The sequence below is a fragment of the Oncorhynchus keta genome, chromosome 32 (assembly GCF_023373465.1).
Source record: "Oncorhynchus keta strain PuntledgeMale-10-30-2019 chromosome 32, Oket_V2, whole genome shotgun sequence".
Taxonomy (NCBI): Eukaryota; Metazoa; Chordata; class Actinopteri; order Salmoniformes; family Salmonidae; genus Oncorhynchus; species Oncorhynchus keta.
Window position 1 is genome coordinate 112,388 of NC_068452.1, and position 15,093 is coordinate 127,480.

The 15,093-nt window shown below is 41.7% G+C and overlaps 1 protein-coding gene across 2 annotated transcripts in view; it reads left to right on the plus strand.

Annotated features, from left to right (window-relative positions):
• Positions 1-1,243: 1,243 nt before the first annotated feature.
• The window catches only part of LOC118364792 (neuronal-specific septin-3-like), a 28,829-nt gene continuing 14,979 nt past the window's right edge, over positions 1,244-15,093 (plus strand). Inside the window, exon 1 of one of the 2 annotated variants that reach the window (XM_052490290.1) lies at positions 1,244-1,303. The gene's annotated coding sequence lies outside the window, so the exon portion shown is untranslated. Of the gene's footprint in view, positions 1,440-15,093 lie in introns of both variants that reach the window. The other variant, XM_052490288.1, reaches the window with a different exon arrangement.

Here is a 15,093-nt window from a genome sequence, read left to right on the forward strand (position 1 = left end):
AGAGAGAGAGAGAGAGAGAGGAGGGGGGTCAAAGAAGGCACTGGAGGGAATTTGAGACATGGCTCCTTATCAGAAGAGTAACATGCATAAACTCTGTGATAAAACCAAGTTTGGGGGAACAGTGGGGTAAAGTGAGTGACACATGACACAACACAAAAAGTCTGCACAACATGTAGACTAGAGAGAACAAACAAACTTAGACAACATGAACACAAAAGACATCAGTGCGAGAACCTAAGAGCTGACAACAAAACGCCATATATGTGAGTATGGTACTATTTGATCATTGGATGCCAATGCTTCTCCTTTCAATTTTGTGGTGTGCTGTGACTGATTCAATGCATTTTGAAATATGGAATGTTGTAGTTTGGCCCAGGGTTGGGGAGTAACTGATTACATGTAATCTGAAGGGGAAAAACTGTAAATGTAATCAGTTACGTTACCAGTAAAAATATTGTAATCAAATTACAGATACTTAAAAAAAAAACATGATTAGTTCTTGGATTACTTTTAAATTCAGAAAGGATGTTTGCGGAAAAAAATACATTATGATACCTTTCAGCATTTAAAAAAGGCGCAAGTTTAGGTTTGTTCCACCTGAGAGAGACAGACCACAAGTCACAGACCACTAAGATGACACACCAAGTGTGTTTGATGGATCCTTTTCTCTTCTTCTAATGCCTCTTAAGGGGAAAGTAGGCTAATCCAAAAGTAATTGAAAGTAATCAGATTAAGCTTTGGGTAATCCAACAGTTACTTTACTGATTACAATTTTGGACAGGTAACTAGTAACGGATTACATTTAGAAAGTAACCTAACCAACCCTGGTTTGGCCTACAGTGAATTATACAATACCAATTAAATTGTGTTTGGTTGTTGCTTTTCAGTTTACACACAACAATTTGATATTTTTTTAATCATTCATGTATACAGACTTGCTATTAAGGATTTCATGAGAAGTGTCTCATGACTTTAAGTTACCAAAATGTAAATGAAAGAAATTATGAAACATGAGACATGACTAATCTCGATAAATAGGCCACATGGATCAATATATTTTTCATACAGATGTTTTATAGATTTTTGTCAATTACAATTTGGTCTAATCAAATACTGATTGGTTGTGCAAAATGACCAAAAATACTCAGGTGATGCCAAAAAGGTTGCCTATTGGCAAAGTTCCGTTTGAGCATGCGTTCTGCATCACCTCTCTCTCATCTTGTCGCCTTGGTAACGAAAAGGGAGGCTCTCGACTAGAGAGAGAGAGAGAGAGAGAGAGGCAGAGAGAGACGGAGGGAAAGAGGTACTCAGACAAATCACATGACCCGTTTCCTACATCTTTGCTTCTCTATGTTGGACATCCATCGTTTATTCTTGAGCATTGGGTCACTAGCGCGGAACAAAACTATTTTGGAAATTGAATCTATAAACAGGAATCGGTAAGTCGCGCAGCAATCAACATCACAGCAGACGAATGCGGACAGCTAGCATACCTAACGTTAGCAAGCTAACTTAGCATCATTTATCCAGCATGGATGGATCCGGGACAATGGGTTGGTTAAACAGGTTTTGGGATGTAGGTTATCGTGTAGCTTGTGAGGTTAAACATGATCGGGGTTATTGTTCAGGATATTTATGATCAAGCTAGCGAAATGTGGATTGATCGGGCTAGCCTTCAGTTAGACCGTAGAAACAACGTTAAAACGTGAATGAACCCCTCTCAGCTTGCGGAGCACAGTGGGAAATATGGCCCTAATTGTCGCCATCAGAAATCACACAAAGATACAACGTGGACGCTCTAACATCATCATTGTAGTCTATCTTTGATGGGATGACAGACCACACATTCAGTCAGAGAATTTAGATTTAAATTTGAGATATGATTTATGACAAAAAGAGAGGTTATACCAGGTGAAATGACATAGGGGGAGCTTAGTAGAGAGGCCAAATATGTATTTTTGCATTATTTTGTGCAGATCTAGCTATCATTTGTGATACCACTCCAAATTTCGAGCAGGCTTTGCATACTCTGTCAGAAGCCTTTTTGATGTTGTGTATGCCTGTATGATGTGTAGACTATGTGTGTGTGTGTGTGTGTGTGTGAGCAAGAGAGAGACAGCAAGCGACATAATATGGTTATTCATTGATACTCTAAATTCAGCTGACAGACTCTGCTTTTCTGACCTGTGATCTACAGTACCAGTCAAAAGTTTGTACACACCTACTCATTCCAGTTTTTTTTTTTTTTTTTTTTTACTATTTTCTACATTGTAGAATAGTGAAGACACCAAAACTATGAAATAACACATATGGAATCATGTAGTAACCAAAAAAGTGTTAAACAATAGATTATATATTTGAGATTATTCAAAGTAACCACCCTTTGACTTGATGAAAGCTTTGCACACTCTTGGCATTCTCTCAACCAGCTTCATGAGGTAGTCACCTGGAACACATTTCAATTAACAGGTGTGCCTTGTTAAAAGTTCATTTGTGGAATTTCTTTCCATCTTAATGCGTTTGAGCCAATCAGTTGTGCTGTGACAAGGTAGGGTAATATACAGAAGATGGTAGAGGTCGACCGATTAATTAGGGCCGATTTCAAGTTTTCATAACAATCAGTAATCTGCATTTTTGGACGCCGATTATGGCTGATTACATTGCACTCCACGAGGAGACAGCGTGGCAGGCTGACTACCTGTTATGTGAGTGCAGCAAGGAGCCAAGGTAAGTTGCTAGCTAGCATTAAACTTATCTTATAAAAAACAATAAATCTTAACATAATCACAAGTTAACTGCACACGGTTGATGATATTACTAGTTTAACTAGCTTGTCCTGCGTTGCAAATAATCAATGCGGTGCCTGTTAATTTATCATCGAATCACAGCCTACTTCGCCAAACGGGTGATGATAAAAGCGCATTCGCGAAAAAAGCACTGCCGTTGCACCATTGTACCCAACCATAAACATCAATGCCTTTCTTAAAATCAATACACAAGTATATTTTTTAAACCTTCATATTCAGTTAAAAGAAATTCATGTTAGCAGGCAATATTAACTAGGGAAATTGTGTCACTTCTCTGGCATTCTGTGCAAGCAGAGTCAGGGTATGTGCAGTAGTTTGGGCCACCTGGCTCGTTGTGAACTGTGTGAATACAATTTCTTCCTAACAAAGACCGTAATTAATTTGCCAGAATTTTACATAATTATGACATAACATTAAAGGTTGTGAAATGTAAACAGCAATATTTAGACTTATGGATGCCACCTGTTCGATAAAATACGGAAAGGTTCCGTATTTCACTGAAAGAATAAACGTTTTGTATTCAAAATGATAGTTTCCGGATTTGACAATATTAATGACCTTAGGCTCGTATTTCTGTGTGTTTATTATATTATAGTTAAGTCTATGATTTCATATTTGATAGAGCAGTCTGACTGAGCGGTGGTAGGCAGCAGGCTCGTTCATTCAAACAGCACATTCCTGCGTTTGCCAGCAGCTCTTCGCAATGCTTGCTTCACAGTGCTGTTTATGACTTCAAGCCTATCAACTCCCGAGATTAGGCTGGCAATACTATAGTGCCTATAAGAACATCCAATAGTCAAAGGTATATGAAATACAAATGATATAGAGAGAAATAGTCCTTTAATTCCTATAATAACTACAATCTAAAACTTCTTAACTGGGAATATTGAAGACTCATGTTAAAACGAACCACCAGCTTTCATATGTTCTCATGTTCTGAGCAAGGAACTTAAACGTTATCTTTTTTACTTGGCACATATTGCACTTTTACTTTCTTCTCCAACACTGTATTTTTGCATTATTTTGTTTAATTATTTATTTGAGACTAAATGTATTTTTATTTATGTATTAAGTTAAAATTGAAGTGTTCATTCAGTATTGTTGTAATTGTCATTAATACAAATATATAGATACAAATCGACCGATTAATCGGTATTGTTTTTTTTGGGTCCTCCAATAATCAGTATCGGCGTTGAAAAATCATAATCGGTCGACCTCTATTTGGTAGAAGACCAAGTCCATGTTATGGCAATAACAGCTCAAGTAAGCAAAGCGAAATGACAGTTCATCATTACTTTAAAACATGAAGGTCAGTCAATCCGGAAAATCTCAAGAACTTTTAAAGTTTCTTCAAGTGCAGTCGCAAAAACCATCAAGTGCTATGATTAAACTGGCTCTCACGAGGACCTTCATGGTGGAATTGCTGCAAAGAAATAACTACTGAAGGACACCAATAAGAAGAAGAGACTTGCTTAGGCCAAGAAACAAGAGCAATGGGCATTAGACTGATGGAAATCTGTCCTTTAGTCTGATGAGTCCAAATTTGAGACTTTTTGTTCCAACTAGCGTGTCTTTGTGAGACGCAGAGTGGGTGAACGGATGATCTCTGCATGTGTGGTTCCCACCGTGAAGCATAGAGGAGGAGGTGTGATGGTGTGGGGGTGCTTTGCTGGTGACACTGTCTGAGATTTGTTTAGAATTCATGGCACACTTAACCAACATGGCTACGACAGCATTCTGCAGCGATACGCCATCCCATCTGGTTTGCGCTTAGTGGGACTATCATTGTTCTTTTAAAGAACAATGGCCCAACACAACTCCAGGCTGTTTAAGTGCTATTTGACCAAGGAGAGTGATGGAGTGTTGCATCAGATGACATGGCCTCCACAATCATCGACCTCAACCCAATTGATGAGTTGGACCGCAGAGTGAAGGAAAAGCAGCCAACAAGTGCTCAGCATATGTGGGAACTTCTTCAAGACTGTTGGAAAAGCATTCCAGGTGAATCTGGTTGAGAGAATGCCAAAAGTGTGCAAAACTGTCAAGGAAAAGGGTGGCTACTTTGAAGAATATAAAATATATTTTCATTTGTTGAACACTTTTTTGGTTACTATAGTGAAAAAAGTATTTTATCCCCTGCTGATTTTGTACGTTTGCCCACGGACAAAGAAATTATATAATAAATGATATAATAATATAATTGTAATGGTAGGTTTATTTGAACAGTGAGAGACAGAATAACAACACAAAAATCCAGAAAAACGCATGTCAAAAATGTTATAAATTGATTTGCATTTTAATGAGGGAAATAAGTATTTGACCCCCTCTCAATCAGAAAGATTTCTGGTTCCCAGGTGTCTTTTATACAGGTAACAAACTGAGATTAGGGGCACACTCTTAAAAAGGGAGTGCTCCTAATCTCAGTTTGTTACCTGTATAAAATACACCTGTCCACAGAAGCAATCAATCAATCAGATTCCAAACTCTCCACCATGGCCAAGACTAATGAGCTCTCCAAGGATGTCAGGGACAAGATTGTAGACCTACACAAGGCTGGAATGGGCTACAAGACCATCGCCAAGCAGCTTGGTGAGAAGGTGACAGCAGTTGGTGCGATTATTCGGAAATGGAAGAAACACAAAAGAACTGTCAATCTCCCTCGGCCTGGGGCTCCATGCAAGATCTCACCTCGTGGAGTTGCAATGATCATGAGAATGGTGAGGAATCACCCCAGAACTACACGAGAGGATCTAGTCAATAATCTCAAGGCAGCTGGGACCATAGTCACCAAGAAAACAATTGGTAACACACTACGCCGTGAAGGATTGAAATCCTGCAGCACCCGCAAAGTCTCCCTGCTCAAGAAAGCGCATATACATACCCGTCTGAAGTTTGCCAATGAACATCTGAATGATTCAGAGGACAACTGGGTAAAAGTGTTGTGGTCAGATGAGACCAAAATTGAGCTCTTTGGCATCAACTCAACCCGCTGTGTTCGGAGGAGGAGGAATGCTGCCTATGACCCCAAGAACACCATCCCCACCGTCAAACATGGAGATGGAAACATTATGCTTTGGGGGTGTTTTTTTTGCTAAGTTGACAGGACAACTTCACCGCATCAAAGGGACGATGGACGGGGCCATGTGCCGTCAAATCTTGGGTGAGAACCTCCTTCCCTCAGCCAGGGCATTGAAAATGGGTCGTGGATGGGTATTCCAGCATAACAATCATCCAAAACACACGGCCAAGGCAACAAAGGAGTGGCTCAAGAAGAAGCACAAACCTTTTATGGCTGCAACCCTTTGTTCTCAATTTCCGCCTGAAGACATACCCAAATCTAACTGCCTGTAGCTCAGCCCCAGAGGCAAGGATATACATATTCTTGGTATAATTTGAATGGAAACATTCAGAAGTTTGTGGAAATGTTAATTGAGTGTAGGAGAATATAACACAGTAGATCTGGTGGAAGAAAAGAGAAAGAAAGAGCATACGTTTTCTGTTTTTTTATTGTTGTAGTATCATCTTTCACATGTACTAGAATAGCCACACAGTCAGATAGGATGCTGGAGATAAATTTGATGGATAACACAAGAGGGCATCTGTAGGTGTGCAAAGTTTGAGACTGATAACTTCAGGAATGGGTGAGCTACATGACATTTAGCATGAAGTCACCCAGGTGTCCCACACAAGTTGCCCAAATGTACCCAAGTGGCCGAATTGGTGAAATGACCTAGAACTATATACAGCAGTGCAAATAACTATATACAACATATCAAAAAGCAATTCTAACACACACACACACAAAAAAAATATTAGAAAATAAATATTAAAAAAAAACAGTACACACCCCTTGGAAGTCCTCGTCATAATATTTTGCTGCCTGTGCCATGTCCCATAGCAGTCTCTTTCTGATGTAAAGCAGAGGCAAACTGAACAAGTGGTGCATTTCATGCGACACAGAACACAACGACACCCCCATGCTGTGCCCTTTTGGCTCTGAGGCACAGTCATGCCTGCAGTAATGAACTGTGGCATATGAACACCACTGGGGGCACAGGTAGAGCGGGCAGCTTGGCACCGGGGCCTCCCAGTCGGAGTCGCTATCACTGTGAAAGAAAATCTTTAAAAAATATTTGTATTGTATGAGCCTTTTATCATCACATAAAATAAACAGATATGTATTGATTATAGAGCAGAGGGAACAGTCACTAAGGTGTTCCATTCAACTCCGGCCATTGTTGTGTATATATATATGTGTATATATATATATATATATATATATATATATATATATATATATATATATATATATATATATATATATATATATATATATATATATACAAACACACACACACACACACAAACAAACAAACCAACACACACACACACACACACACAAAAACAAACTACACATTTCATTGCAAATTTTTTAAAAACATTTTTTATATTTTTTATATATAATATATAATATACAGTGCCTTGCGAAAGTATTCGGCCCCCTTGAACTTTGCGACCTTTTGCCACATTTCAGGCTTCAAACATGAAGATATAAAACTGTATTTTTTTGTGAAGAATCAACAACAAGTGGGACACAATCATGAAGTGGAACAACATTTATTGGATATTTCAAACTTTTTTAACAAATCAAAAACTGAAAAATTGGACGTGCAAAATGATTCAGCCCCCTTAAGTTAATACTTTGTAGCGCCACCTTTTGCTGCGATTACAGCTGTAAGTCGCTTGGGGTATGTCTATCAGTTTTGCACATCGAGAGACTGACATTTTTTCCCATTCCTCCTTGCAAAACAGCTCGAGCTCAGTGAGGTTGGATGGAGAGCATTTGTGAACAGCAGTTTTCAGTTCTTTCCATAGATTCTCGATTGGATTCAGGTCTGGACTTTGACTTGGCCATTCTAACACCTGGATATGTTTATTTTTGAATCATTCCATTGTAGATTTTGCTTTATGTTTTGGATCATTGTCTTGTTGGAAGACAAATCTCCGTTCCAGTCTCAGGTCTTTTGCAGACTCCATCAGGTTTTCTTCCAGAATGGTCCTGTATTTGGCTCCATCCATCTTCCCATCAATTTTAACCATCTTCCCTGTCCTTGCTGAAGAAAAGCAGGCCCAAACTATGATGCTGCCACCACCATGTTTGACAGTGGGGATGGTGTGTTCAGGGTGATGAGCTGTGTTGCTTTTACGCCAAACATAACGTTTTGCATTGTTGCCAAAAAGTTCAATTTTGGTTTCATCTGACCAGAGCACCTTCTTCCACATGTTTGGTGTGTCTCCCAGGTGGCTTGTGGCAAACTTTAAACTACACTTTTTATGGATATCTTTAAGAAATGGCTTTCTTCTTGCCACTCTTCCATAAAGGCCAGATTTGTGCAATATACGACTGATTGTTGTCCTATGGACAGAGTCTCCCACCTCAGCTGTAGATCTCTGCAGTTCATCCAGAGTGATCATGGGCCTCTTGGCTGCATCTCTGATCAGTCTTCTCCTTGTATGAGCTGAAAGTTTAGAGGGACGGCCAGGTCTTGGTAGATTTGCAGTGGTCTGATACTCCTTCCATTTCAATATTATCGCTTGCACAGTGCACCTTGGGATGTTTACATTTACATTTACATTTAAGTCATTTAGCAGATGCTCTTATCCAGAGCGACTTACAAATTGGTGCATTCACCTTATGACATCCAGTGGAACAGCCACTTTACAATAGTGCATCTAAATCTTTTAGGGGGGGGGGGAGAAGAAGGATTACTTATCCTATCCTAGGTATTCCTTAAAGAGGTGGGGTTTCAGGTGTCTCCGGAAGGTGGTGATTGACTCCGCTGTCCTGGCGTCGTGAGGGAGTTTGTTCCACCATTGGGGGGCCAGAGCAGCGAACAGTTTTGACTGGGCTGAGCGGGAACTGTACTTCCTCAGTGGTAGGGAGGCGAGCAGGCCAGAGGTGGATGAACGCAGTGCCCTTGTTTGGGTGTAGGGCCTGATCAGAGCCTGGAGGTACTGAGGTGCCGTTCCCCTCACAGCTCCGTAGGCAAGCACCATGGTCTTGTAGCGGATGCGAGCTTCAACTGGAAGCCAGTGGAGAGAGCGGAGGAGCGGGGTGACGTGAGAGAACTTGGGAAGGTTGAACACCAGACGGGCTGCGGCGTTCTGGATGAGTTGTAGGGGTTTAATGGCACAGGCAGGGAGCCCAGCCAACAGCGAGTTGCAGTAATCCAGACGGGAGATGACAAGTGCCTGGATTAGGACCTGCGCCGCTTCCTGTGTGAGGCAGGGTCGTACTCTGCGGATGTTGTAGAGCATGAACCTACAGGAACGGGCCACCGCCTTGATGTTAGTTGAGAACGACAGGGTGTTGTCCAGGATCACGCCAAGGTTCTTAGCGCTCTGGGAGGAGGACACAATGGAGTTGTCAACCGTGATGGCGAGATCATGGAACGGGCAGTCCTTCCCGGGAGGAAGAGCAGCTCCGTCTTGCCGAGGTTCAGCTTGAGGTGGTGATCCGTCATCCACACTGATATGTCTGCCAGACATGCAGAGATGCGATTCGCCAGCTGGTCATCAGAAGGGGGAAAGGAGAAGATTAATTGTGTGTCGTCTGCATAGCAATGATAGGAGAGACCATGTGAGGTTATGACAGAGCCAAGTGACTTGGTGTATAGCGAGAATAGGAGAGGGCCTAGAACAGAGCCCTGGGGGACACCAGTGGTGAGAGCGCGTGGTGAGGAGACAGATTCTCGCCACGCCACCTGGTAGGAGCGACCTGTCAGGTAGGACGCAATCCAAGCGTGGGCCACGCCGGAGATGCCCAACTCGGAGAGGGTGGAGAGGAGGATCTGATGGTTCACAGTATCGAAGGCAGCCGATAGGTCTAGAAGGATGAAAGCTTGGGAAATCTTTTTGTATCCAAATCCGGCTTTAAACTTCTTCACAACAGTATCTCGGACCTGCCTGGTGTGTTCCTTGTTCTTCATGATGCTCTCTGCGCTTTTAACGGACCTCTGAGACTATCACAGTGCAGGTGCATTTATACGGAGACTTGATTACACACAGGTGGATTGTATTTATCATCATTAGTCATTTAGGTCAACATTGGATCATTCAGAGATCCTCACTGAACTTCTGGAGAGAGTTTGCTGCACTGAAAGTAAAGGGGCTGAATAATTGTGCACGCCCAATTTTTCAGTTTTTGATTTGTTAAAAAAATGTGATTCCTCAAACAAAAAATCTGTCTCACTTTCACTTTTACTTTAGAGTTTGACTTTGCTTTACATGAAGTATTCGCCAGGATATCTTCAATGAAATCGTTGAAACTACAACTTTCCGAAATACAGCTGCAAAGAAATGGCACTTAATTTGATCAATGGGATACTCAGGAAGAGAAATAAGAACAAGATATCAGAATGTGAGTCATAATTTTACCTTCAGATGTGAAAGTCTAAAAACTGTCATGGCGGAAAATGTTTCTGTTCTTGATTGCTCTTCTCAAACAAAAGCATGGGATTTGTTCTCTGTAATAGCTATTTTAAATTGGAAAACGTAGTTTGATTACCAAGATTCTAATCTTTTCAAGGGTGTAAGACACTTGCATTTTCAAGAATGTTTAATGTTACGAAATTGTATTTTTAGTTGTCACTCTGAAATTTCCCCTGATGTTGGTCCCTGTACGGGGACAGCAGCCATAACATTATTAAGGTCCTGGAGTGGCCTAGCCAGTCTCCAGATCTTAATCCTATAGAAAATATGTGGAGGGAGTTGCCAAACGTCAGCCTCGAAACCTTAATGACTTGGAGAAGATCTGCAAAGAGGAGTGGGACAAAATCCCTCCTGAGATGTGTGCAAACCTGGTGGCCAACTACAAGAAACGTCTGACCTCTGTGATTGCCAACAAGGGTTTTGCCACCAAGTACTAAGTCATGTTTTGCAGAGGGGTCAAATACTTGTTTCCCTCATTAAAATGCAAATAAATTTATAACATTTTTGACATGCGTTTTTCTGGATTGTTTTGTTGTTATTCTGTCTCTCACTGTTCAAATAAACTTACCATTCTTTGTCAGTGGGCAAACGTACAAAATTAGCAGGGGATCAAATACTTTTTTCCCCTCACTGTACATGATTCCATATGTGTTATTTCATAGTTTTGATGTCTTCACAATTTTTCTACAGTGTCGAAAATAGTATAAAAAAATAGAGAAAAACCCTTGAATGAGTAGGTGTGTCCAAGCTTTTGACTGGTACTGTATGTCAAGGCTTATGGATGATCTCATACTCATACACAGAAGGAGCTACGTTTGTATGCCCTGGAGTGTCCTAGGCTCAAATTGTGCATGCATAGCCATATGTCTGTTTTCATCACCATCTGTTGTACAGTAGTGCACTATTTACTGTGGTAAACCAGTCTGGCACAAGTATCATTCTCTTTACAGTGTCTTCAGAAATGTGCCATACCTGTTCATTTAGTCCACATTTTGTTGTGTTACAGTCTAAATTCAAAATTGATTAAATATTTTAAAAATCTCACTCATCTACACACAATAGCCCATATTGACAAAGTAAAAATGTGTCTTTCAAAATGTTTGCAAATGTATTGAAAATGAAATAAATATCTAATTTATGTAAGTATTCACACCCCTGGGTGTTAGAATCACCTTTGGGAGCGATTACAGCTGTGAGTCTTTCTGGGTAAGTCTCTTAAGAGCTTTGCACACCTGGATTTCACAATATTTGCACTAGAGGTCGGCCGATTAATCGGCATGGCCAATTAATTAGGGCCGATCTCAAGGTTTCAAAACAATCGGTAATCTGCATTTTTGGATGCCGATTATGGCCGATTACATTGCAATCCACGAGGAAACTTTTACGCTCGTGAAGCAATGAGCCAAGGTAAGTTGCTAGCTAGCATTAAACTTATCTTATAAAAAACAATCAATCTTCACATAATCACTAGTTAACTACACATGGTTGATGATATTACTAGGCTAACTAGCTAGTCCTGCGTTGCATATAATCAATGCGGTGGCTTTTAATTTATCATCGAATCACAGCCTACTTTGCTAAACGGGTGATGCTTTAACAACCGCATTCGCAAATAAAGCACTGTCGTTGCACCAATGTACCTAACTATAAACATAAATGCCTTTCTTAAAATCAATACACAGAAGTATATTTTTTTAAACCTGCATATTTAGTTTAGAAATAATTTAGAAATTCATGTTAGCAGGCACTATTCACTAGGGAAATTGTGTCACTACTCTTGCGTTCAATGCAAGCAGAGTCAGGGTATATGCAACAGTTTTGGCTGCCTGGCTCATTGCAAACTAATTTGCCAGAATTTTACATAATTATGACATAACATTGAAGGTTGTGCAATGTAACAGCAATATTTAGACTGAATTATTTCACTGAAATTATAGACATTTTGTTTTCGAAATTATAGTTTTAGAATTTGACCAAATTATGACATTGGGCTCATATTTCTGTGTTTATTATATTATAATTAAGTCTATGATTTGATATTTGAAAGCACAGTCTGACTGAGTGGTGGTAGGCAGCAGCAGGCTTGTAAGCATTCATTCAAACTTTACTGCGTTTGCCAGCAGCTCTTCGCAATGCTTGAAGCACAGCGCTGTTTATGACTTCAAGCCTATCAACTCCTGAGATTAGGCTGGCAATACTAAAGTGCCTATAAGAACATCCAATAGTCAAAGGTATATGTATATACATATGGTATAGAGAGAAATAGTCGTCACGTCATAATTCCTATAATAACTACAACCTAAACTTCTTAACTGGGAATATTGAACCACCAGATTTCATATGTTCTGAGAAAAGATCTTAAACGTTAGCTTTTTACATGGCACATATTGCACTTTTACTTTCTTCTTCAACACTGTGTTTTTGCATTATTTAAACCAAATTGAGCATGTTTAATTATTGATTTGAGACTAAATGGATTTTATTTATGTATTTTAAGTTCAAATAAAAGTGTTCATTGTTCATTCAGTATTGTTGTAATTGTCATTATTACAAATATATATATATATAAAAATCAGCCGATTAATCAGTATCAGCTTTTTTTGGTCCTCCAATAATCAGTATCGGTATCGGCGTTGAAAAATCATAATCGGTCGACCTCTAATTTGCACATTATCCTTTTAAAAAATTCTTCAAGCCATTTTCAAGTCTTGGCATAGATTTTCATGCCGCTTTAAGTCAAAACTGCCACTCAGGAACATTTAATGTCGTCTTTGTCAGCAAGTCCAGTGTATATTTATGTTTTAGGTTATTGTCCTGCTGAAAGGTGAATTTGTCTCCCAGTGTTTGTTGGAAAGCAGACTGAACCTGGTTTTCCTCTAGGATTTTGCCTGTGCGTAGCTCTATTCCATTTCTTTATATCTGTAAACCAGGGTAGTGGGACAAAGGTATGGGACGGTAGGCAGGCTTAGAGTCAGGGCAGGCAGAAAGCAAAGGACCGAAGCAAAGGGAAAAGCAGGAGACAAAGGGCTGTGAGACATGTGTTTAACTCTGGACACTTGAAAGGTAGGATGTATACGAAGGGTCCGGGGCAACAGAAGACGAACAGCAGAGGGGCTAATGATTTTGGAGATGGTAAACGGGCCGATAAACTGGGGGAAGAGTTTGCAAGATTCCACCCAGAGGGGCAGATCCCAGGTGGACAGCCATATCTTCTGCCCGAGATGATACTGGGGAGCCGGGGTCCGGTGGCGATCCGCTTGTCTTCGATACCTGGAGGTGGTCTTGAGGATGGCCGACCGGCCTCTCCAAACATTTGGGCATAAGGTATGCCGACCTCCTTCAGCTGGGAACGATGCACCTCCCGGACCTGTTTCCCTATTCTCCAGCAGTGTGCCGTTACCAGGCACAAGGTGGGAAGGATAGTCTCAGGCTCCGGGGTAATAGCCGTGGGGCTATAATGGCGAGACAGTGCATCTGGCTTGACATTCTTGGATCCTGGCCGATATGAGAGGGAGAAGTTGAACTGTGTCAACAGCAGGGCCCATTTAGCTTGCCTGGAGTTGAGGCATTTGGCGGTGCGGAGATACTCCAGATTTTTGTGGTCCGTCCATAGATGAATGGGTGTTCCGCTCCTTCCAGCCAGTGCTTCCATTCCTCCAACGCTATCCTCACTGCGAGAAGATCACAATGTCCTACACTGTAGTTTTTCTTCGTGGTGTTGAGGCGATGGGAGAAGGCGCAGGGATGTAGCTTCATTTCCAGGGCAGAACGCTGGGACAGGATCGCCCCCACCTCTACATCAGACACATCGGCCTCCACCACAAACTGACGGGGAGGGTCAGGATGATCCAGGATGGGAGCAGCTGTATTTGATGTTCCGGAGCGCCCGGTCAGCAGGAGGGGACCACATGAACGGAACCTTGGGAGAGGTGATTGCTGACAGGGGGGAAACCAGGGTGCTGTATCCCCGGATGAAGCGGCGATAGAAGTTGACGAACCCCAGGAAATGTTGTAGCTGCACCCTGGACAAAGGCTGGGACCAATCTACCACCTCCCTCACCTTCCTGGGACCCATCTGAACACTCCCAGCACAGATGATATACCCCAGAAAGGGGATGGTGGAGTGATGGAACTCACATTTCTCTGCCTTAACAAACAACTGGTTCTCCAGGAGGCATTGAAGAACCTATCGGACATGAAGCACATGTTCTTGGGGGGAGCGGGAGAAGATGAGGATGTCATCAATGTAGACGAAGACGAACTGGTTCAACATGTCGCGGAGAACATCATTTACCAGAGTCTGGAACACAGCAGGGTCGTTGGTGAGGCCAAATGGCATGACCAAATACTTGTAGTGGCCGCTGGCCATGTTGAAGGTGGTCTTCCACTCATCCCCCTCCCGTATCAGCACCAGGTGGTAGACGTTCCAGCTTAGTAAACACGGTGGGCCCCTGGAGCGGCTCGAAGGCCGAGGAGATGAGTGGTAGCGGGTAGTGGTTCTTCACCGTTATGTCATTGAGTCCCCGGTAGTCGATGCACAAGCGCAGGCTATTGTCTCTCTACTCCACAAAGAAGAACCCTGTGCCGGCGGGAGAGGACGAAGACTGTATAAATCATGCAGTTAGGGAGTCTCCAATGTAGGTGTCCATAGCCTTGGTCTCCGGATCTGACAGCGAGTACAGTCGTCCCTGGGGAGCAGTGGTGTTAGTGAGATGGTCAATCCCGCAGTCATATGGTCGGTGCGGAGGAAGCAAAGTGTCTCGAGCCTTGTTGAACACCTCCCGAAGGTCCTTGT